This window comes from Delphinus delphis, chromosome 2 (genome assembly GCF_949987515.2).
Source record: "Delphinus delphis chromosome 2, mDelDel1.2, whole genome shotgun sequence".
Classification (NCBI taxonomy): Eukaryota; Metazoa; Chordata; class Mammalia; order Artiodactyla; family Delphinidae; genus Delphinus; species Delphinus delphis.
The window spans coordinates 175,068,537-175,092,239 of record NC_082684.1 but is presented as its reverse complement, the minus strand read 5'-3'; the positions used below and the strand labels follow the sequence as shown (position 1 = coordinate 175,092,239).

The following is a 23,703-nucleotide window of genomic DNA, read 5'->3' as shown; positions in this document are numbered from 1 at the left end:
AACTGATCATCTCTGACGATCTCTCCTTGAAAAATGAGCTACAGAAGGGCTGCCAGCTGCTCACCTGCTCTGCCTCTGTCCCAGCACTTTGCTCTCATCCCCTAATGCTTCCAACTATCGGTGACCCAGAATGCCTCCAAGGCGGGGACTACCTCTGTTTTGGGGTCTGTCATCCCAAGAAGGTTAGACGAATACACTGACAAACGAACCAACGCAAACAAGTATACACAAGCAGCATTAGTAGTGCGCATTTTTAGATGTTTTAAAATATAGTGTATTGATCAGGATGTGTCAGTGTAGCTCATCAGCTGTAGCAAGGGTACCGCTCTGGTCGGGGTGTTGATAATGGGGGAGGCCATGCACGTGTGGAGGAAGGGGGTATATGGGAGACCTCCACCTCCTACTTGATTTCGCTGTGATCCTAAAATTGCTCTAAAAAATAAAGTCTAATAAAGTAGTGTATTAATAGAAAATTTGAAGTATGATAAGGCCAATAGATCAGGAGGGGTTGCCGGTGAAACGACAGTTTGTCACAGTTCTCAAGAAGAGGATGCACACGTGCCATGGGGGGCCACGGGGTCACACAGGGAAGCACCTGTCAGGAGACAGAGCCAGGGAGGGGAAATGTGGGAGGAGCCTTTACTGTGGTTCCCGTGGGAAGGAGGGTGAGGGAAGCCAAGCAGCTTAGGATTGGCTGGCTTGCATCACTTCCGCAGGCTGAGCCATAGGGGCTGCCCCAGTTGCCTGGTACCTGGCCTCGGGGTGATCAGGGCAGGTCGAGAGCAGCCCCGAGTGCAGGAGCCAATTAAGAAAGTGGCTGGGTGTGTGGCTCTGGACTGGCTGGTCTGTATTTGAAGACTGCACTTGCAGCCAGGCTGTTTACTGTCTCTAGGAACTGGCTAAGCATGGGAGGGGCAGTCCCTCTGGGTCAGCAAGACCCCAGATGTCAAAGCATCAGAATACAGCGTGGGGAGGGGAGGAAGGCAGCACATGGTTCACGCAGGACACTTGCTCTACGCCAGGCATGCACTGGGGCTATATGTTGCCTAAGCCCCAGCTCCTCCAGGAGGTGAGTGACACTGTCACCCTCCCGTTAGAGACGAGGAAACAGGCCCAGGGCTATGCAACAACTTTCCCAAGGTCACAGAGCTAGTAAAGAGTGACATCTGGCCTGACTCCAAAAGCAGTTTTCTAAGTCGTTTCCAAAGAAGCTCCAATGTTAATTCTACCCAGGGAGGGGGCTGAAACTCGCACCTCAATTCTTGACCTTTGACCTTGAAGGCCTGGGAGCTCCCTCCGCCTTCCTGATCTCTGGACACTCCCGAGTCTCCCTGGAGCCCCTGTGACTCAGGTCCTGGTTTCTTACCGGGGGCGCCTAACCTCACCCAAGAGTCTGCCAAGCAAGATTCTACCTGCAAAGCCAATGAGCAATGAGGCTGTGGTCCCTTTGGTCAAGAGGAACCAACTGGTCAAGGTCATAGGCTTCTAGGCCACCACCCGCAAGTGGCAGGCCCCTCGAGATGCCCCAACCACACCCACCCCAGGGCTCTACCCGTGCGACTCAGAGCAGCCAAACCCAAGTTGTCCCATTTTCACCAACGGACCTGGAAGAGACCTCAGACACAACAGATCTGAGCTCTTTGGTTTTTATAAACAATGGAACTGAAGTGCGGAGAGCTGAAGGCTAGCTGGTGCAAGGTGGTCTACACACACAGAGATGCGCCCAGACACACACAGGCACACATGCAGAATGCTGGCAGAACCAGTGACATCTGCACACACTTTGTGCATTGTACTAGGGTTAATTTCCTGGTTTTGACAGTTTACTGTAGTTACACAAAATGTTACCACTCGGGAGGCTGGGTTAAGAGGAAACAGCACCTCTCTGGACTTTTTTTTGCAACTTCCTATGCACCTATAATTATTTCAAAATAAAGTTTGGGGCTTTTTTTAGCCTCGCTGCCGGCTTACAGGGTCTTAGTTCCCCGACCAGGGATCGAACCCAAGGCCTCGGCTGTGAAAGTGCGGAGTCGTAACTACTGGACCGCCAGGGAAATCCCAAAATAAAGTCTTCTTTTTAAGTCACCTGAAGAACTTTTAAAACTCGGCAATGCCTGTGCCTCAAAGCAGGACATGTAGTTAAAATCTCTAGGGGTGGGACCCAGGCAAATATATATTTTCTAAAAGCCCCTCAATGAGAATACTGGGTGGGCCGAGCTGAGAACCACTGCACCGGGTTCCGCAGGAAAACAGGCGGATAGCAATGTGGACTTGGAGCTTTGGGCCTCCCACCTTCCTGCTCAGAGCATCCCCTTGGAGTTGGAGTCCTGCACGGGAGAAGCACCATGGAGGCCACCTGGCCGGAGAGAGGGAGGGTTGGCTGTGCTACCCCTTGATGGACCCAAGGGGCGATGCTGCCTTGGGACTGTGGCTGGGACGTCACTCAGACCTTGGCTGGAAAGATGCTGATGTTGCAGGTGGCGCGTTAGGTCACAAGGCCAGCAGGTGCCCAGCACATCCTAGGTGATGGGATGTGCAGCACTGCCGCCTGCGGTGTGCCACAGACCTGCTGGGCAGTGGGAGCCAGACACAGTCACTGACCTGCCCTCTCTGTCTGCCCAGCATTACGTTCCCAGACAGCGGGTCTGTTGGGCTCATCTGTCAGCATAATCACACAGTCTGGAGTACCATCCACTTCTGAGGTGTCCAGCCTGTGGCATCACTGTCTCTGAGTCAGTCACCAACCCCTGGTCTGTGCGCTGCGGTGAGGGTGACAGCGATGCTGTCCCTTACTCTGAGTAGCACAAAACATAGCAGCATATCCCGGGAAGGGCTGATTTTTCACTACTTTCCTTAAAGGGCAGCTAAAACCCAGGGGCTCTTCCTGCAGCCTGTCCTCAGGTTTGCCCTCCTCTGCCCCAAAGACAGGCAGGTGAGAGAGTGGCCCTCATCCTATTCTGCGAGGGCCTGCATCTTGGGCTGGGTGCAGGGGTGCGAGTGTGTGGGGGGCATATCTCAGGAGGTACCAACAGGAAGTAGGCCCACGGGGCTGGAAGGGAGAGAGCCAGCACCTGGCGCGGTTACCCAACGGGCCCCTGAGGCTCAGCTCCTGTTCATCCCCGGCCGAGGGCTGCTTCCTGGCAATAATGCCTCACAAGGCCCCCAAATTCCTGACCTACAGAAATAGCGACATAATAACAATAACTGTCATTTTAAGCCACTGAGTGTTGGGTGACTTGTGACACAACAGGTAACTGATGCGTCTGAGACTGATGGGTCCGAAAGCCCTCCAAAACCCTGACTGATCCCTTCTTCCAGTGTGTGTTTTCTGAAATAGCCATCAGCTCCTCTGGGGACAGATCAGAGGATATCCACGCTGCACACTTGGCTGGTACTGCAGGGTCTTTCCTCTGGAAGCCCGGCCTCCCCTTTCACTGGCTTCTGGGTCTGAGAACAGGCTTAGTCCCGGACGCTGGGCAAGGGATGGCCATGTCCACCTCGTGGTCGCCATCACCTTCTGCCTAGTACCCCCTGATCTCGTTTACTGCTATAGGTCAAGCAACACCCACTGGTTTCCTGTCTCTCCTGCCCCTGGGAACTCCATGGTTATTCGCCATTGCCACAGACCTCTGTGGGTCCGTGTCCCCAGAGGCCAACCTGTCCTTGCTCAGTTACAGTGATGACTGGCCTCTGATGCGTAAGTTCTCTCTGTTCTCAGAAGTGTGGCCTCTGTCCTATGTGTCAATTCTGGGGAGTCCAGTTCCCTAAGAGCATCGCACCCACCAACGATGACCCGGTCACCGGTGAGCCCCTGGGTGGTTCTCGTGCCGACACAGACAGGCACTGGGATAAAGGCATCAGCTGCAGATCACTCGCCGTCAGGTAGCAGAGAGCACGATCTCCAAGGAAATAAGGACCAGCACAGGTAAACCGACGGGGAAGCAACACTGAAAATGCAGAGCAATGTCCTAGGCCGAGGCGGGGCCGTGGTGGTGGCCCTGAGCGTGTGGGCACTTTATGTATGAGGAAGAATGTCAGGGAATGCCCAGAGGAAAGGGGAGAGTGTGGACAGGCGTTATCCATCTCCTAGCACTGCCGAGGACCAGCCTTGGAGGGAAGAAGACGGTTAAGCTGATAACTTAGCTTTTATGAGCAGGCTCCACGCTTAGTCACACCAGCTGAGCCTATGACCTGGCGAGATCCCACCAGAAAAGAAACCAACCCTGTACAACAAAAACCAACAGCTGTCCCCACGCAACGTGGAGAACAACGGTTCATTTCAGGCATTTCACTGAAAAATCAGCTGAGTCAGTAGGAAAATAAACACAACCAATAGCTAAACTCCCTTGGCAATACACCAAACAGCAGCGCTTGTGCCTAGGGAGAGGATTCTTCACTTTTCCACCAGCTACCCTGACGCTGGCCGACTCTGCTCCAGGCCACCTCCCAGCACAGGGAGGTGCCCCTGGAAGAGTTGGCCTGGAAGACGTCACCGGTAAGCAGTTACCATGAATAGAGCACCAAAGGGAAGCCAAGGCCAAGGAGAGCGAGCCCTGGGTCATCCTCCTTTGCTGTCAGCTTCTGTCTTTGATCCTCAAGGTAGAGCATTAGAAAGTCGTGGTTCTGGAACACAGTCCTCCAAGGAGACATGAGGAATCCTTGAATCATACCCGCAAAGGTCCTGGCAGGACAAGCCATATGATTTGTGGGCCCCAGAGGAAAATGAAAAGGTGAGGCCCCTTTTTTGAAAGTTATTAAAAATATCAAGACAGGCATAGCAGATTATTAAACCAAGCATGGGGCCCTGGGTGAACGCACAGGCCACATGTCCAGGAAGTTGGCCTGGGTCCTGGGCAACAAGGTAGGATGCAAGGAGCATTGAGCCGGGAGGCAGCAGCCCCGGGTTTGGTCCTCACCCTGCCATGTGCTTACTGTGTGACTATGCGTGAGACGCTTAGCGTCTCTGGGTCATCTGAAAACCTGAGACAAAGAGCAAAGATATGAGGGAAATAAAGGTTTCAAATCTTGTTTGCTATTTATAAAAATATTTTAAAAATCAATATTTCTATAAATATGTACATACTTAGCCTTCAAAAAGCTTTATTTTCAGCCAACATCTGTTCTTTACCTGTCTCCTGCCAGCTGCCGTGCCAGGTTCTGGGGGCAAGGATTAGGGATGGTCACTGCCTTAGGGGACCCACACCCTCCAAAGCCCCATACCCGGAAATGGGGCTACAATGTTAACAAGCAGAGCATGTCCACCAGTGGTGTCTTTCAAAGGTGTTGCCTGGGGACTTCCCTGGCAGTCCAGTGGTTAAGGCTCTGTGCTCCCAAGGCAGGGGGCGAGGGGTCCATCCATCCCTGGTCGGGGAACTAAGATCCCTGCATGCCGCATGCTGCAGCAGAAAAAAATAAACAAATAAAAAATAAAAAGGCGTTGCCTTGTAGCATTATTCTAATCTTGAAAGCCATCCTTCTGGAATTGCGTTCAGAGTCAAGGTTAAACCACCAAGAAAGTCAACCCCATTGCATTAGTCACTCCTAGTTTTGGACCACTTACACGACACTACCTAGTTTGATTATCCATCTAGTTTAATAGCTTTCATTCATAATGATTTGGAGCCATTTAAAAATTCTAATCCACCCTCAGAGAATTTTTTAAAACATAAGACTTGTTTAGTGTTTTACACTTTGCCAAGTAAATCCTACATAGTTTTCCTTTGTTCATCAGGACAATAGAAGTATTATTTTTATCTCCATTTTATGAATGAGATTCTGTCTCTAGTTAAAAAAAAAAAAAGCCAAAGGAATATACAAATTAGCCCTGGAATCAATTCTTTAAAAATGCCAAAATGCGGGCTTCCCTGGCGGCGCAGTGGTTGAGAGTCCGCCTGCCGATGCAGGGGACGCGGGTTCGTGCCCCGGTCCGGGAAGATCCCACGTGCCGCGGAGCGGCTGGGCCCGTGAGCCATGGCCGCTGAGCCTGCGCGTCCGGAGCCTGTGCTGCGCAACGGGAGAGGCCACAGCAGTGAGAGGCCCGCGTATCGCGAAAAATAAATAAATAAATAAATAAATAAGATTAACCCTATTTTGAAGATTAACCATATTTGCGTTCCTGGAGCACAAAGAGTCTAGCTATAATGTGCTTGAAAACAGGCACCAATATTCTCGCCCTCGCTTCCATTACAGCAGGAGTCATATTAAAGGCAGTTCTGTGCTTCTCCTCAACAGACACGGTTCACGCTGAAAACGGAGGCACAGGGCCCTTTGCAGTTTGTGGAGAGAACAATTTCTCACCTTCCACGTAGCTCCTCCAGGGTGGAGGCTGTGGGGCGGGCAGCACTGCAGCACGGGACCCACAGATCCGAGTGGTCACTAGTGCTTCCTTTGGACAGTGTCTTTTCTCAGTGGGCTGAGGGTGGGGGTGGGAGTGTGAAGAGATTCGGGTTCACCCAGGCTCAGGGCCCTCACGGCCGCCGGGCAAGCAGGCTTTTGAGTCCCTGGGGAGATGTGTTCTTTCATTGACTTTAATGGAAACAGGGGCATTTCAGGTAGACTGGGAACGGGAATCAAGACCCAATAAGCCTTAAGAGACACAGACGTGCAATTAGAATTACAAGATTCATTTGAAAGAGCATCCCGGTTAGGGCTGGGGTGGGGACTCGGGGGAGGGAGAGTTTAGTGCTCGGAACTTGGCCCAGGAACAAAAATGTTGGCTTTCTAATTTGCCTGCCATGCCTTTCTGAGTCCAGATGATAAAATAATGCAAATCAGAGCAATTTACCTTATGCTAAGTGCTTACTACGCATTCCTTCCTTTAATCTTCGCAAGAGGTTTCCCTTGAGCCAGATACTTAGCCCCATCTTACCATCAGCCAAGGGGCCTGAGATCCAGGGAGACTGAGTACCCAGCGTCACAGCTCAGTGAGTGGCCAGGCTGCGAGGCTGACCTAGTTCTCCTGACTCCTGGGCCTGTGCTCTCGAGCTCTGCGCCATGCTGCCTGAAGATTCAGATATTTGTCTATTTTATTGTGGAAAGTGGAGGGCGGCCAAGTATGAAGACAGTCTCCCCAACTGCTCAACCCTGAGACCCTTTAAAATCCAGACACAAGGATGCAGGCGTCAGGCCTAGAGCAGGCCACCAACCCATCCTGGCTCACAAATGTCACTCTGCATCCACAGGGACCCAGGAGAAGCTGGAGAGGGGTGACCCGGCACGGTGGCCCCGGGGGGAGCTATCGTGGGCCCCTCCAGGCCCCCAGGCCACCTCCCTTCTGGCTGTTTACCTCTTGGTTCTTTCCAAACCCCACTGCAGAGCAAATAGCCCCGGAATTTCCTATGAACACATGGGTTTTACTACTCTCTTCCTGCTTGAGGGGTTTTGAATACATTTATATGGTTCTCGTAAATGCTAAAGATAAGGCGTGGAATGTAGCTCTCATCCCCTCCTTCCCTTCCTCCAATTTTTAGCCCTCTTAATACAGGAATGGGCCAGACTCCACCCGTTGCAGCTGAATGTGCTATCAGAAAACGCTGAAAAAAAGTCCACGCCGTCCTGCCAATACCCTCAGAAATCGAGACTTTCCACCGGGAGTGGAGTATGTTCTGCATTCTCCTTTTAGGTGAAACAAAAATAAAAGGAGACAGGAAAAACAGCTAAACAAAACATTCATTCCTGTTCAAAAAATAAAACAGAAATTAATAGCAGCTTTGGGCCTGCAGGCCAAAGTGATATTGTGAGTTTACCCTTGGAGTCCCCTCTGTTCTCTAAGCAGGACACTTAGAGATGCATTTTTCTTGATATAAAAAAGACAGGGTCACGATTAGAACCAAAAGAAACAAGGACTAGAAATTGAACAGACACACAGTGGTGAATGCTGATGTCACAGGTCTGTGGGGCTCCAGGCAGAGGAGGCCAAACTCAATCCTGCAGGGGAATGGGTTTGAAGGCCTCCCTTTCCTGGTGCGAAACCAGAGCTGGCTCGAGGGAGTAAGGCAGGAAGGGCAGAGCGTGGCTGGTACCATAAAGCATGCTCACAGCTGAGGAAGAATCACAGAGAGCTTCACCTGGATTCCTACCACCAAGGAACAGAGCCCCAAGTCAGGGACACGGGCCATCTCAGGTGGACGGTGGAGGCAACCATAAAACCAGGGAGAGAGAAATCAGAAACAATTTCCAGTCCAGGCCACCCTGCAAACAAAGTTCTAAAGAATGCCAGAAATGGAGCCCCAAGAAAGGGCTCCCACAAGCAATGATCAACAGAGAAACCTCCTCTGTGCAAATGCATGGAATAGAAGCACTCTCTCCAAAGGCATTTACATGAGCACGTTTAGCTCTTGAAGACATGAAGGAGGGCCAGGCAAGAACATTAACAAGACTTTCTGAAACAAAACTAGGAAGCAATGAAACAAGAAAAGATGGACAGGATCGTGATGAACTGCGGCAGGGATAGGGGAGGATGGGGGTGTCAGCTGCTTCTTCTGGACGTTAGGGAATGCAGCTGGACCTGGATCCAGAGCAGGCTGTCCATATCACCCAGGCCTGGAGGACAACACCCGGCTGGAGGACCGAGAGGAGCTCAGAAGGCCGGCCACCCTGTGCCTCTGGATTGGAGAATTTAACCCATCTACATGTAAGCCGTGTGGCTGACAGTGCTCCGGCCAGGTGTCAGGCCTGAACCTCTGAGGTGGGAGAGCTGAGTTCAGGACACTGGACCACCGGAGACCTCCCAGCTTCACATAATATCAATCAGCTAGAGCTTTCCCAGAGATCTCCATCTCAACACTAAGACCCAGCTCCACTCAATGACCAGCAATCTCTAGTGCTGGACAGGCCATGCCAAACAACTAGCAAGACAGGAACACAGCCCCACCCATTAGCAGAGAGGCTACCTAAAATTATAATAAGCTCACAGAAACCGCAGAATGCACCACCGGATGTGGTCCTGCCCCCCAGAAAGACAAGGTGCAGCCTCACCCACCAGAACACAGGCACCAGGCCCCTCCACTAGGAAGCCTACACAAACCACTGAACCCACCTTACCCACTGGGGGCAGAAAACAAATACAATGGCAACTACAAACCTGCAGGCTGCAAAAAGGAGACCCCAAACACAGTAAGTTAAGCAAAATGAGAAGACAGAGAAATACGCAGCAGATGAAGAAGCAAAGTAAAAACCCACCAGACCAAACCAATGAAGAGGAAATAGTCAGTCTACGTGAAAAAGAATTCAGAGTAATGATAGTAAAGATGATCCACTGGAAATAGAATGGAGAAAATACAAGAAACCTTTAACAAGGACCTACAAGAACTAAAGAGCAAACAGACAACGATGAACAACACAATAAATGAAATTAAAAATTCTCTAGAAGGAATCAATAGCAGAATAACTGAGGCAGAAGAACGGATAAGTGACCTGGAAGATAAAATAGTGGAAATAATTACCACAGAGCAGAATGAAAAGAATTGAGGACAGACTCAGAGACCTCGGGGACAACATTAAACACACCAACATTCGAATTATAGGGGTCACAGAAGAAGAAGAGAAAAAGAAAGGGACTGTGTAAACATATGCAGAGATTATAGTCAAAAACTTCCCTAATGTGGGAAAGGAAATAGTCAATCAAGTCCATGAAGCACAGAGAGTCCCAGACAGGATAAATCCACAGAGAAACACACCAAGACACATGTTAATCAAACTATCAAAAATTAAATACAAAGAAAAAATATTAAAAGCAGCAAGGGAAAAGCAACAAATAACATACAAGGGAATCCTCACTAAGTTAACAGCTGATCTTTCATCAGAAACTCTGCAAGCCAGAAGGGAGTGGCAGGACATATTTAAGTGATGAAAGGGAAAAACCTACAACCAAGATTACTCTACCCAGCAAGGATCTCATTTAGATTCGATGAAGAAATTAAAACCTTTACAGACAAGCAGAAGCTAAGAGAATTCAGCACCACCAAACCAGCTTTACAACAAATGCTAAAGGAACTTCTCTAGGCAGGAAACACAAGAGAAGGAAAAGACCCACAATAACAAACCCAAAACAATTACGAAAATGGTAATAGGAACATACATATCAATAATTACCTTAAATGTAAATGGATTAAATAGACATAGACTGGCTGAACAGATACAAAAACAAGACCTGTATATATGCTGTCTACAAGAGACCCACTTCAGATCTAGGGACACATAGTCTGTAGACTGAAAGTGACGGGATGGAAAAAGATATTCCATGCAAATGGAAATCAAAAGGAAGCTGCAGTAGCAACTCTCCTATCAGACAAAATAGACTTTAAAATAAAGACTATTACAAGAGACAAAGAAGGACACTACATAATGATCAGGGATCAATCCAAGAAGAAGATATAACAATTGTAAATATTTACACCCAACATAGAAGCACCTCAATACATAAGGCAAATACTAAGAGCCATAAAAGGGGAAATCGACAGTAACACAATCAAAGTAGGGAAATTTAACACCCCACTTTCACCAAGGGACAGATCAACCAAAATGAAAATAAATAAGGAAACACAAGCTTTAAATGATACATTAAACAAGATGGACTTAATTGATATTTATAGGACATTCCATCCAAAAACAACAGAATACACTTTCTTCTCAAGTGCTCATGGAACACTCTCCAGCATAGATCATATCTTGGGTCACAAATCAAGCCTTTGTAAATTTAAGAAAATTGAAATCGTATCAGGTATCTTTTCTGACCACAATGCTAGGAGACTAGATATCAATTACAGGAAAAAAAAAAACTGTAAAAAATACAAACACATGGAGGCTAAACAATCCACTACTAAATTACCAAGAGATCACTGAAGAAATCAAAGAGGAAATCAGAGAATTCCTAGAAACAAGTGACAGTGAAAACACGATGGCCCAAAACCTATGGGATGCAGCAAAAGCAGTTCTAAGAGGGAAGTTTATAGCAATACAATCCTACCTCAAGAAACAAGAAACATCTCAAATAAACAACCTAACCTTACACCTAAACCAATTAGAGAAAGAAGAACAAAAAAAGCCCAAAGTTAGCAGAAGGAAAGAAATCATAAATATCAGATCAGAAATAAATGAAAAAGAGATGAAGGAAACAATAGCAAAGATCAATAAAACTAAAAGCTGGTTCTTTGAGAAGATAAACAAAATTGATAAACCATTAGCCATACTCATCAAGAAAAAAAGGGAGAAGACTCAAATCAACAGAATTAGAAATGAAAAAGGAGAAGTAACAACTGACACTGCTGAAATACAAAGGATCATGAGACATCACTACAAGCAACTATATGCCAATAAAATGGACAACCTGGAAGAAATGGACAAATTCTTAGAAAAGCACAACATTCCGAGACTGAACCAGGAAGAAATAGACAATACAAACAGACCAATCACAAGCACTGAAATTGAAACTGTGATTAAAAATCTTCCAACAAACAAAAGCCCAGGACCAGATGGCTTCATATGTGAATTCTATCAAACATTTACAGAAGAGCTAGCACCTATCCTTCTCAAACTCTTCCAAAATATAGCAGAGGGAGGAACACTCCCAAACTCATTCTACAAGGCCACCATCACCCTGATACCAAAACCAAAGATGTCACAAAAAAAGAAAACTCCAGGCCAATATCACTGATGAACATAGATGCAAAACTCCTCAACAAAATACTAGCAAACAGAATCCAACAGCACATTAAAAGGATCATACACCATGATCAATTGGGTTTTATCCTAGGAATGCAAGGATTCTTCAATAAACACAAATCAGTCAAGGTGACACACCCTATTAACAAACTGAAGGAGAAAAACCGTATGATCATCTCAATAGATGCAGAAAAAGCTTTCGACAAAATTCAACACCCATTTATGATAAAAACTCCCCAGGAATTAGGCATAGAGGGAACTTACCTCAACAGAATAAAGGCCATATATGACAAACCCACAGCCAACATCATTCTCAATGATGAAAAACTAAAACAATTTCCTCTAAGATCAGGAACAAGACAAGGTTGTCCACCCTCACCACTATTATTCAACATAGTTTTGGAAGTTTTCGCCACAGCAATCAGAGAAGAAAAGGAAATTAAAGGAATCCAAATCGGAAAAGAAGAAGTAAAGCTGTCACTGTTTACAGATGACATGACACTATACATAGAGAATCCTAAAGATGCTACCAGAAGACTACTAGAGCAAATCAATGAATTTGGTAGAGTAGCAGGATACAAAATTAATGCACAGAAATCTCTTGCATTCTTATACATTAATGGTGAAAAATCTGAAAGAGAAATTAAGGAAACACTCCCATTTACCATTGCAACAAAAGGAATAAAATACCTAGGAATAGACCTACCCAAGGAGACAAAAGACCTGTATGCAGAAAACTATAAGACACTGATAAAGAAATTAAAGATGATACAAACAGTTGGAGAGATATACCATGTTCTTGGATTGGAAGAATCAACATTGTGAAAATGACTATACTACCCAAAGCAATCTACAGATTCAACGCCATCCCTATCAAACTACCACTGGCATTTTTCACAGAACTAGAACAAAACATTTCATGATTTGTATGGAAACACAAAAGACCATGAATAGTCAAAGCAATCTTGAGAATGAAAAATGGAGCTGGAGGAATCAGGTTCCCTGACTTCAGACTATACTACAAAGCTACAGTCATTAAAACTGTATGATACTAAAAAAAAAAAACAAACAAACTGTATGATACTGGCATAAAGACAGACTTATAGACCAAAGGAACAAGGTAAGAAAGCCCAGAAGAAAACCCACACACATATGGTTACCTTATCTTTGATAAAGGAGGTAAGAATATACAATGGAGAAAAGACAGCCTCTTCAATAAGTGGTGCTGGGAAAACTGGACAGCTACATGTAAAATAATGAAATTAGAACACTCCCTAACACAAAAATCAACTCCAAATTGATTAAAGACCTAAATGTAAGGCCAGACACTATAAAACTCTTAGAGGAAAACATAGACAGAACACTCTACGATGTAAATCACAGCAAGATCCTTTTTGACCCACCTCCTAAAGAAATGGAAATAAAAACAAAAATAAACAAATGGGACCTAATGAAACTTCAAAGCTTTTGCACAGCAAAGGAAACCATAAATAAGATGAATAAACAATCCTCAGAATGGGAGAAAATATTTGCAAACAAAGCAACTGACAAAGGATTAATCTCCAAAATATACAAGCAGCTCTTGCAGCTCAATATCAAAAAAACAAACAGCCCAATCCAAAAATGGGCAGAAGACCTAAATAGACATTTCTCCAAAGAAGATATACAGATTGCCAACAAACACATGAAAGGATGCTCAACATCACTAATCATTAGCGAAATGCAAATCAAAACTAAAATGAGTTATCACCTCACACCGGTCAGAATGGCCATCATCAAAAAATCTACCAATAATAAATGCTGGAGAGGGTGTGGAGAAAAGGGAACACTCTTGCACTGTTGGTACGAGTGTGAATTGATTCAGCTGCTGTGGAGAACAGTATGGAGGTTCCTTAAAAAACTAAAAATAGAACTACCATGCGACCCAGCAACCCCACTACTGGGCATATACCCTGAGAAAACCATACTTCAAAAAGAGACATGTACCACAATGTTCACTGCAGCATATTTACAATAGCCAGGACATGGAAGCAACCTAAGTGTCCATCGACAGATGAATGGATAAAGAAGATGTGGCACATCTATACAATGGAATATTACTCAGCCATAAAAAGAAACGAAATTGAGTTATTTGTAGTGAGGTGGATGGACCTAGAGTCTGTCATACAGAGTGAAGTAAGTCAGAAAGAGAAAAACAAATACCATATGCTAACACATATATATGGAATCTAAAAAAATAGGTTCTGAAGAACCTAGGGGCAGGACAGGAATAAAGATGCTGATGTAGAGAATGGACTTGAGGACACAGGGAGGCGGAAGGGTAAACTGAGACGAAGTGAGAGAGTGACATGGACATTTATACACTACCAAATGTAAAACAGATAGCTAGTGGGAAGCAGCCGCATAGCACAGGGAGATCAGCTCGGTGCTTTGTGACCGCCTAGAGGGAGGGTGGGAGGGAGACGCAAAAGGGAGGATATATGGGGATATATGTATATGTATAGCTGATTCACTTTGCTATACAGCAGAAACTAACGCACCACTGTAAAGCAATTATACTCCAACAAATATGTTAAAAAAAAACAAACAAAAAAAACAGCGTAATGTGTAAACCTTGCTTGGGCCCTGGACTAAATAAATAACCAGGTCTATAAGACAAAAAAAAAAAAAAAAAAAAAAAAAGATGGACAGGGAAAGAGAACCAATTAGAAATCTTGGAAAAGAGAAATGAACACTGGAATAGCAGTTTATACAGTATTATCTGAGTTCAGTACATGTTCAACCATCCCTCACACACAATTTCATGTTCACAATGTGAGCCGAAGATGCTTGGTCATCGAAGAGTCGCAGATCTGTGTTGTGTCGGGGAGGGTGGGGAGGCGAGAGGGGGAGGGGCAGAAGCAACGGAAAGGGGTGAAAGTACTGGCAGCGGAGTCCCGCCCCTGCCCTACGACCAGCAGTATTTAACCTCCCTGGAGCTTCACACCTTTCTGTACAATGAGGATAATAATGACCACGACACGGTGAAGATGGTGGACATTTTATGTAATATCGTGTAACCTTATTGATAGAAACTGATCAAGGAAGGAAAGTACATCGACACTTCTAATTGTATTTTTAATAATTAAATAAATCCTGGTACCTTACATGTCACCCTCCTCTGGAATCAGAGTAGTGTATTCTCTGGATACTCTGGTCACTGCACTGTCCTGTAGGTAGGTGATCTCTGACGCTCACCAACAGAGGCTTTCCTTGGAAACTGCCTGTGAGCGCTTTGCTTTGCCGCCATTGGCTGCCATGCCACGCATTTGAGTGGATCGGAATCAGAGCCAGAATCAGATGGCCACGAGGACGCTTTACTAGCCCCCGTGACGGGAGAACAGTGTTTCAAGATGACTTAATCCTTTTACTCTCTAGAGTCTGCCTTCTAAGTACTCCCTCTTAATGCAATAAAAACTTATCTGTGTTAATAAATGTCTGTGTCTGCTCCAGCCTTGTTTCGCTGGCAGACACCCATCATCTGATCAACGAGGTGACTGTGTCTGCTCTTCCGCCCTAGGGAGGGGGACAGGCCGCTGGGGCTGACTGCGAGGAAGGGCTCACTTCCGGTTACTTGATGGCCTCTCCTCACAGGAAAAGAGAGCCCTGATTAAATAAGACACGGCGGAATTAGATCTTTCAACATGAAGAGAACCAGAAACACCTGTTCGTGATGGCCTAGGGTGGCGTCTGTGACCTTCAGGAGAGGGGTTAACGTGAAGAATTCCATCTACCCAAGGCGGCCTTAGCGTCAGAACCCCAGGAACAACCTTAATACAAGGAGATAACCTTTCTCTTCTTTCTTTATTTACCTGCAACTTTAAATATATATATAAAATGCTTCCGACACCGGAGATAACAGAAGTTCACATTTTGCCACATTTGCATCAGGTCACTGGACTCGCTAAGAAATGCAATGTTATAGATGGGACCAAAGTCCCACTCCAAAGCCTCCCCAACATGCTCTCCCCAGAGAGAGCTACTATCTTGAAGTGAACATGCATGTTTTAATTCTTTTTAATACATACACATTAGGTAGCCACAAACTTCGTGCTATTATGTGCTTTCAAATTTACATGTGTGGTACCCACACCCTTTTGCCTCTTTCTTTTTTTACTCAATATTATGTTTTTGCAATTTCACTTATTTATTTTTGCTACAAATAGTTATAGGGTGCCTACAATAAAGCAGGCAACTTTTGGGGTACTGAAATTGAAAAAAAAGGGACAGAGACAAAACCCCTATTCTATGAGATGAACAATAAAAAAGATAAGTAAAATATATACTCTGATTTATATGAAGTATTGTATATATGAAAAATATACTAAGGCAGTGGTAAGTGCGCAGGAGAACATTTAAGGAAGACAAGGGGATAAGAAGTGTGTATTTGGGGGTGGGGAGCATGGTTGGTAATTTAGACCACGTGTTTCAGGTTAAACACCACGTGGTATTATCCTTGGTGAAATGACTCTGCTACACAGAGGGCTGACTGCCATGCACAGCCTTGCTCATGGCTCCTTTAAGAATTGCCAAGTCGTAGCATATGCACATCTTCAAACACAAGAGCACCCCACTTCCCTCTGGGATTGTATTAATGTATACTCCCACCAGCAGGCTATTGGGATTTCCATTCCCCCACATCCTTGCCAGTTTTTATCAGACTTCTAACCTTTGCCTTTCTGAAGGGTATAAATGATAACTTGTTGCCATTTTAATTTTTTTCCCAGATTATTACTATGGCTGAGATCTACACATTGAGCACTCTGGTTTCCTTTCTGGAGTGGTCTGGTCACATCCTTCGCTCATTTTTCTGTGGAGGCATTTGTCTTAACTGTACTCATTTATACAATATGATTCCTTTATACGGGGTGGATTCATCCTTTATCACTCGCGGGGACTGCGGATACGTTATCCCTCTCGGTGGCGTGTCTTTTTGTCTAGGGTCTCACTTGTGATGCAGGATTAACACTAATTTGATCCAATGACCAAGCCTCTCCTGTGTCATTTGTGCTTTTTTTTATCCTAAGAACAGCTTCCCTACCCTGAGGTCATAGAAGTATTCTGGCAGGTTTTCTTCTAAAAGTTTTATAGCTTTTCATACAAGTCTGTGATCTGGGACTGAAGTAACATAAAAACGTACTTTTCTTTTTCTCTAGAGAGCCAATTGTCCCAGCACTATTTATTGAAGAGTCCATGTCTTCTCTGTTAATGGGTAGTGAGACTTCTGTCAAATGCCAAGTTACTTACCAAATATGGGATCTTTTTCTGTCTCGCTGGTCTGTTCGTCCATCCCTCACCCCTTCTACTGTCTTTATTGTCATAACTTCACAATGTCTTGGTATCTACAACAATCCCCCACCTTGGCCCACCATTCATCTTCCACAAAACTACCTTTGCTATTCACGGCCTTTTCCACTCTACCATAATAATTTTAGGATCAATTTGGAAAATTCCCAGTCAGTAGTGGAATTGCACTGCATATATAAATTAATTTAGGAGAACTATTAACTTTATAATATTGAACCTTTCCATCATGACAGTATCTCTTCACTTATTTAGGTCTTGTTTGATATTTTTTGATACATTTTATAATTTTTTATAAAGACCTATTATTTTGTCACATCATATCCTACTGCTATTTTTTGTTGCTATAGAAAATATTGTCTGTAATTGCATTTCCTAAGAGTTTATTGCAGGTATATAGAAGAACTATTAAGTTTTGTACGTAAGCCTTACATAGCAACCTTGCTGAATTCTCCCATTAGTTTGTCCGCAGTTTAGTTAATAGTCTAAACAGCTTAGATACTCATACTCAACTAATAGTTTATCTGCAAATAAACGTATAATCTTGAACTATTACTAGTTAGGATTTTTTTCTTTTCCAATCAATACAGTTCTTTTTTCTTATTGCTAGAACTTCAAGATTAATGTTAAACATAAGTTGTGATGGCAGATAGCCTCATCTTTATCCTGGTTTAAAAAGGAATGCTTCTGATATTTCACCAGTAAGTATAATGTTTACCATAGGGTTTTGGTAGATTATTAGGTTAAGAAAGTTCACTTCTATTCACAGTGTACTAAGGATTTTCGTTAGGAATGGGTTTTAAATTACATAAAATTTATTTTTGGCATCTACTGAAATGATTAATTTATTAAAGTGGGTGACTCTTGTATTCTCAGAAAACCCAAGAATTTGATAATAATGTATTTTGTATATTGATAGGTTTATTTTACTAATATTTTATGTAGAATTTTGTATCAATATTCATAATTGAGGTTGTCAATGATTTACTTATTACTCCTCTCTGAGTTTTGGTACCAAGGTTACACTAATCTCATAAAATGAGTTGGAGGGGGAGTTTCCCTTTATTTTAATATTCTGTGAACAACTGGCATAACATAGAAAGTATCTGTCCCTTAGGGTGTTGCCAGAACTCAGTGGATTTTGTTTTTACAAAGGATAGGAATCAAGCAGATACTTAATTTCAATTTCATTTTCTTTATGGGTTATAGACCCAGGTAGGTTTTCTATCACTGGGTAGATTTTTATAAGTTAAATTTTCCCAGGAAACTGTCTATTTAATTTCAGTTGTCATGTTCTTGTTCACAGAATTTGCTTATATATGTTTTGTATATATTGTATATATGATTATATATATGTATATACATAATCATATATATGTTAAGTATCCTTATTTTTTTCCCTAGCTAAACCTTGCTAGAGATATTTTTATCCTTGTAGTCTTTTCAAAGAACCAGCTGTTTGATTTGTTAATCTTTTCAATTCTATCTTTGTTTTCTATTTTGTGAATTTCTGTTCTCATTTTGATTATTTCTTTTCTTACACTTTCTACTTAATCTGTTGCTCTTTTATTAATAATTATACTTCTCCACTTCTATTATATTCATTTAAAGGTATAGATTTATTTTTAAAAACTGTTTTAGCTGTATCCCACAAGTTTAATTTAATTTTTAAAATTTTATTATGATTCTTTCTTTGACCATTAGTTATTTAGAACTGGGTTTTTAATTTTACCAATGTTGGTTTTTGTTTTCTTGTGTTATTTTTTTTTCCTTTTTTCCATTGTAGAGAACGTGGGGGATATTAAATGTTTAACATTTTAAAAGTTTTCTCCATTTTTATAAATCTTATAAATTTTATAAATTACATGAATGAAAGATGTGTATTTTCTAATTGTTGGATCTGAGGTTCTCTCTACATATAGATAGATATATAGATATAGATTTATATTCAACATATAAGCGTTGTCATTACACTATTCAAATCCCTATATCATTTAAATTTTTTGCCTATTTCATCAATAACTAGGGAAACGGTGTTAAAATCTCCTACCAAACTGTAGTTTTGTGAATGTGTCCTTATAATTTTGTCCATTTTTTATTTATAAGATCTGAAGCTAAATTATTAGGTACTTAAAACTTCAGATTTATGTCTTGTGATGAATTTTTCTTTGATCATTATGTAACAAACCTCTTTACTCCTAATAGTGCTTTTTGCCTTAAAGTGTATTTTATCTGTTATTAATGTAGCTTCATAAGTTTAATTAGTATGTATCTTTACTGAGAACATTTCTGTGTCATTATGTTTTAGGTATGTTTCTTGTAAAAAGCACAGAACACGATTTTTAAAAATCCAGTCTGGGGACTTCCCTGGTGGTCCAGTAGTTAAGACTTGGCCTTCCAATGCATGGGGTGCAGGTTTGATCCCTGGTCAGGGAGTGAAGATCCCACATGCCTCGTGGCAAAAAAGCCAAAAAAAAAAAAAAAAACCAGAAGCAATATTGTAACAAATTCAACAAAGACTTTGAAAATGGTCCACATCAAAAAAAAAAAAATCCAGTCTGATACAAAATGCATCAAAATGATATTAAAATGTATCACAATTAGTAAAATATTTAGGTTTACATTTATCCCTCTCATTCTTCCTTGCATTCATTCTTATTTGAGACAAATAAAAGCTGAGAGAATTGTCATCATACCTACACTACAAGAAGCATCAACACAAGTTCTTCAGGTAGAAGGTAACGACGCCAGACAGCAGATGGTTACACAAAAGGAATGAAGTGGCCATAATGGGGAAAATAGGTAAATTTAAAAGGATTTTCTCATGTTTAACATTTCTTTAATTGATAGTTGACTGACTGAATAAAAGAAATAACAGTATATTGTTTGGTTTATGACCTATGTAGGATAATTAAGAATAGCGACAGCATAAAGGATGGGCAAGGGTGGGCAAGGGAAACCTGACTGTAATGTTATAAATGTCCTGCACCAGACTTGAAGTGATTTAATATTATTTGAAGACAGACAGTTATAAGTTAACAATGTACATTTTAAACCCTAGATCAACCACACAAAAGAAGAGGCATACGTTATAAGCCACAAGTGGAGATAAGATGGAATCATTAAAAATACCTAATCCAAAAGAAGACAGATAAGGAGAAAAAAGAAACATAGGAAAGATGGAATGAACAGAAAAGAGATAGTAAGATGATAGATTTAAATCCAATGACATAATCAAATATATTAAAAGCATATGTTCCAAACACCACAGTTAAAAGGCAGAGATTGTCATATTGGGGGGGAAAAAAGCAAGACCCAACCATATGTTGTCTACAAGAAATCCACTTTGTGTGTAAAGACACAGAGAGAGGGACTTCCCTGGTGGTGCAGTGGCTAAGAATCTGCCTGCCAATGCAGGGGACGCAGGTTCGAGCCCTGGTCCGGGAAGATCCCACATGCCGTGGAGCAACTAAGCCCATGCGCCACAACTACTGTGCCTGCACTCTAGAGCCTGCAAGCCACAACTACCGAGCCCACGTGCCACAACTACTGAAGCCCATGCACCTAGACCCCATGCTCTGCAACAAGAGAAGCCACAGCAATGAGAAGCCTGCGCACCGCAACGAAGAGTAGCCCCCACTTGTCACAACTAGAGAAAGCCCATGCGCAGCAACGAAGACCCAATGCAGCCAAAAATAAATAAGTAAATTAATTAATTAATTTTTAGAAAAGACACGGACAGGTTAAAAATAAAAGGATGGGGCTTCCCTGGTGGTGCAGTGGTTAAGAATCCGCTTGCCAATGCAGGGGACATGGGTTTGAGCCTTGGTCCAGGAAGAGCCCACATGCCGCGGAGCAACTAAGCCTGTGCGCCACAACTACTGAGCCTGTGCTCTAGAGCCCGCAAGCCACGACTACTGAGCCTGCGTGCCACAACTACTGAAGCCTGCGTGCCTAGAGCCCAAGCTCTGCAACAAGAGAAGCCACTGCAATGAGAAGCCCACACACCACAACGAAGAGTAGCCCCCGCTCACCGCAACTAGAGAAAGCCCACGTGCAGCAACAAAGACCCAACAACGAAGACCCAATGCAGCCAAAAATAAATAAATAAACTTGTATTAAAAATAAATAAATAAATAAAAATAAAAAGATGGAAAAGATACTCCATGCAAACAGTAATCAAAAGTAAGCTGGCGGGCTTCCCTGGTGGCGCAGTGGTTGGGAGTCCGCCTGCCGATGCAGGGGACGCGGGTTTGTGCCCCGGTCCGGGAAGATCCCACATGCCGCGGAGCGGCTGGGCCCGTGAGCCATGGCCGCTGAGCCTGCGCGTTCGGAGCCTGTGCTCCGCAACGGGAGAGGCCACAACAGTGAGAGGCCCGCGTACCGTAAAAAAAAAAAAAAAAGTCAGCTGGCTAATAATAGTAGGCATACACTTACGATAAAAAAAAAGTTATTGTGAGGCAAACATTGATAAACAGCAGAAGAGGAGAACCACGTTCTATAAATAATAGTATATGCCATTTCCCTTATGGACTAAATGATAAACTCATAACAGATTCAGCTGATTAATCTTGTGGCTGTTTTGAAGTATAAAGATGAGTGAACTGGTGATGAATGAACTGGTTTCAACTATTAAAAGGGTGACATTTATTACAAAACTAATATATGTTTATTGTAGGAAATCTGGAAAATACAGAAAAGATATTTTAAAAATCACCCCTGGCTCCACACTCAAATTCAATAACAAATATATAGTCAAAACAAAAGTCCCTTTTTTGTCTCCTTTCCCCCCAGATATACCATGTTAATGATTTGGTTTGCCAATTTCACATGGATGAGATCCTGTTTAATACATTGTTCTCTCACTTGAAAAAAAATAAAAGTAAGCTGGAGGGGCTATGTTATTGTAAAACAGATTTCAGAGAAAGAAATATTATCGGAGATTATATGAGATAAAGAAAGATATCTCATAATGATAAAGAGGTCAATTCACCATGGAGATATAATAAATCTTAATATGAATGTACCTAATAGCAGAGCTTCAAAATACATGAAGCCAAAATTAGTAGAAGTGAGAGGAAATGTAGACAAGTACACAATCATCGTTGGAGATTTCAACACTCCTTTCTCAATATTGTTAGAACAAACAGAAAATCAGTAATTATCTAGAATACTTGATAACACTATTGACCAACTGGACCTAATTGATCAGTTAGAGAATACTCCTCCCCACAACAGCAGGATCGCACATGATTTTAAAGGGTTTGCAGATCATTCTCCAAGATAAACCAAATTCTGAGCCATAACGTAAGTCTCAATAAATTTAGAAGGATTGGAATCATGCAAAGCGCTTCATCTGAACACAATGTAATTCCACACAACTAGAAATCAATTACAGAAATATATCTGGAGTAGGATCAAATACTCAAGATTTTCAGAACACACTTCTAAGTAACTTACAAGTCAAAGAAAAAGTATTTGGAACTGAATGAAAATGGAAACACAGCATAACAAAACTTACGAGGTGTAGCCAGGGCAGCAGTCAGAGGAGGTCTGCAGCACTGAATGCTCTCATGAGGGAGAGAAGTTTCAAGTCAGCTAACTAAGTATCTACCTTAAGAAAGCAAAAAAAAAAAAAAGAGCAAATTAAGCCCAGCATAAGCGAAAGGAAAGAAGTAATAAAAAGCAAACATCAATGAAATAGAAATAAAAAGGAAACTTAAAAACAATTAAGAAAAACAAAGTCAAAAGCTGGTCATTTTAAAAGCTCGATAAATTGGCAATTATTTAGCCAAAGTGGTCAGAAAAAAAAAGATAAATTACCAAGATCAAGAATGAAAGAGAAGCCACTGCTATCCAGCAGCATTAAGTGGACAATAAGGAAACATTATGAACAATTTTACACCAATATGGTAGACAAATTAAATCAAATAGACAAACTCCTTGGAATATACAAACTTCCAAAGCCCACTCAAAAACTAAGATAAGCAGAACAGCCCAGTATTTGTTTGTTTTTAAATAAAGTTGTAGTTATAACCCTTCTCACAAAGAAAATTCCAGGCCCAGATGGCTTCACTGGTGAACTCTAATACACTTTAAAGGAAGAAACAGTACCCATTCTACACAAACTTTATCCACCTGATAAAGGACATATATGAAAACCTACAATGGAGATCACCTTTAATGACTGAATGCTTTATCTCTAAGATTGGGAACAAGACAATAGTATTCACTCTTACTACTTCTCTTCAACATTATATTGGAGTACCTAGCCAAAGAAACTAAGCAACAAAAAGAAATAAAATGCATAAAGACAATATGATCATCTACGGAGGAAAACCTAAAGAATCTACAAAAAAGCTGCTGGAAACGAAGGTCAACATACAAAATACTGGAACTTAGAGATGGAAACTGAAGTTGAAAAACAATACCATTTATAATGGCATAAAAGTGTACAAAGTTTTATGGGAGAGATTTAACAGCAACAACAACAAACGTTCAAGACCAATGCACCCAAAATTACAAAACACTGCCAAGAGAAATTAAAGATGACCTAAAAAAATGGAGAGATATGCCATGTTCATGGATCAGAAGACTCAATATTGTTAAGCTGTCAGTTCCTGTTGAATTTAATCTGTGAATTCAAGGAAATGCCAATAAAATCCCAGAAGAGTTTTTCTTGGTAGAAATTTATAAGCT

General features: G+C 42.6%; 1 long non-coding RNA gene across 1 annotated transcript in view; it reads right to left on the bottom strand.

The window, feature by feature from the left end:
- The window catches only part of LOC132419919 (uncharacterized), a 49,125-nt gene that overhangs the window by 9,264 nt on the left and 16,158 nt on the right, over window positions 1-23,703 (bottom strand). Inside the window, exon 2 of the long non-coding RNA XR_009518276.1 lies at window positions 22,526-22,618. This is a non-coding gene — a long non-coding RNA (uncharacterized lncRNA). The remainder of the gene's footprint in view (window positions 1-22,525; window positions 22,619-23,703) is intronic.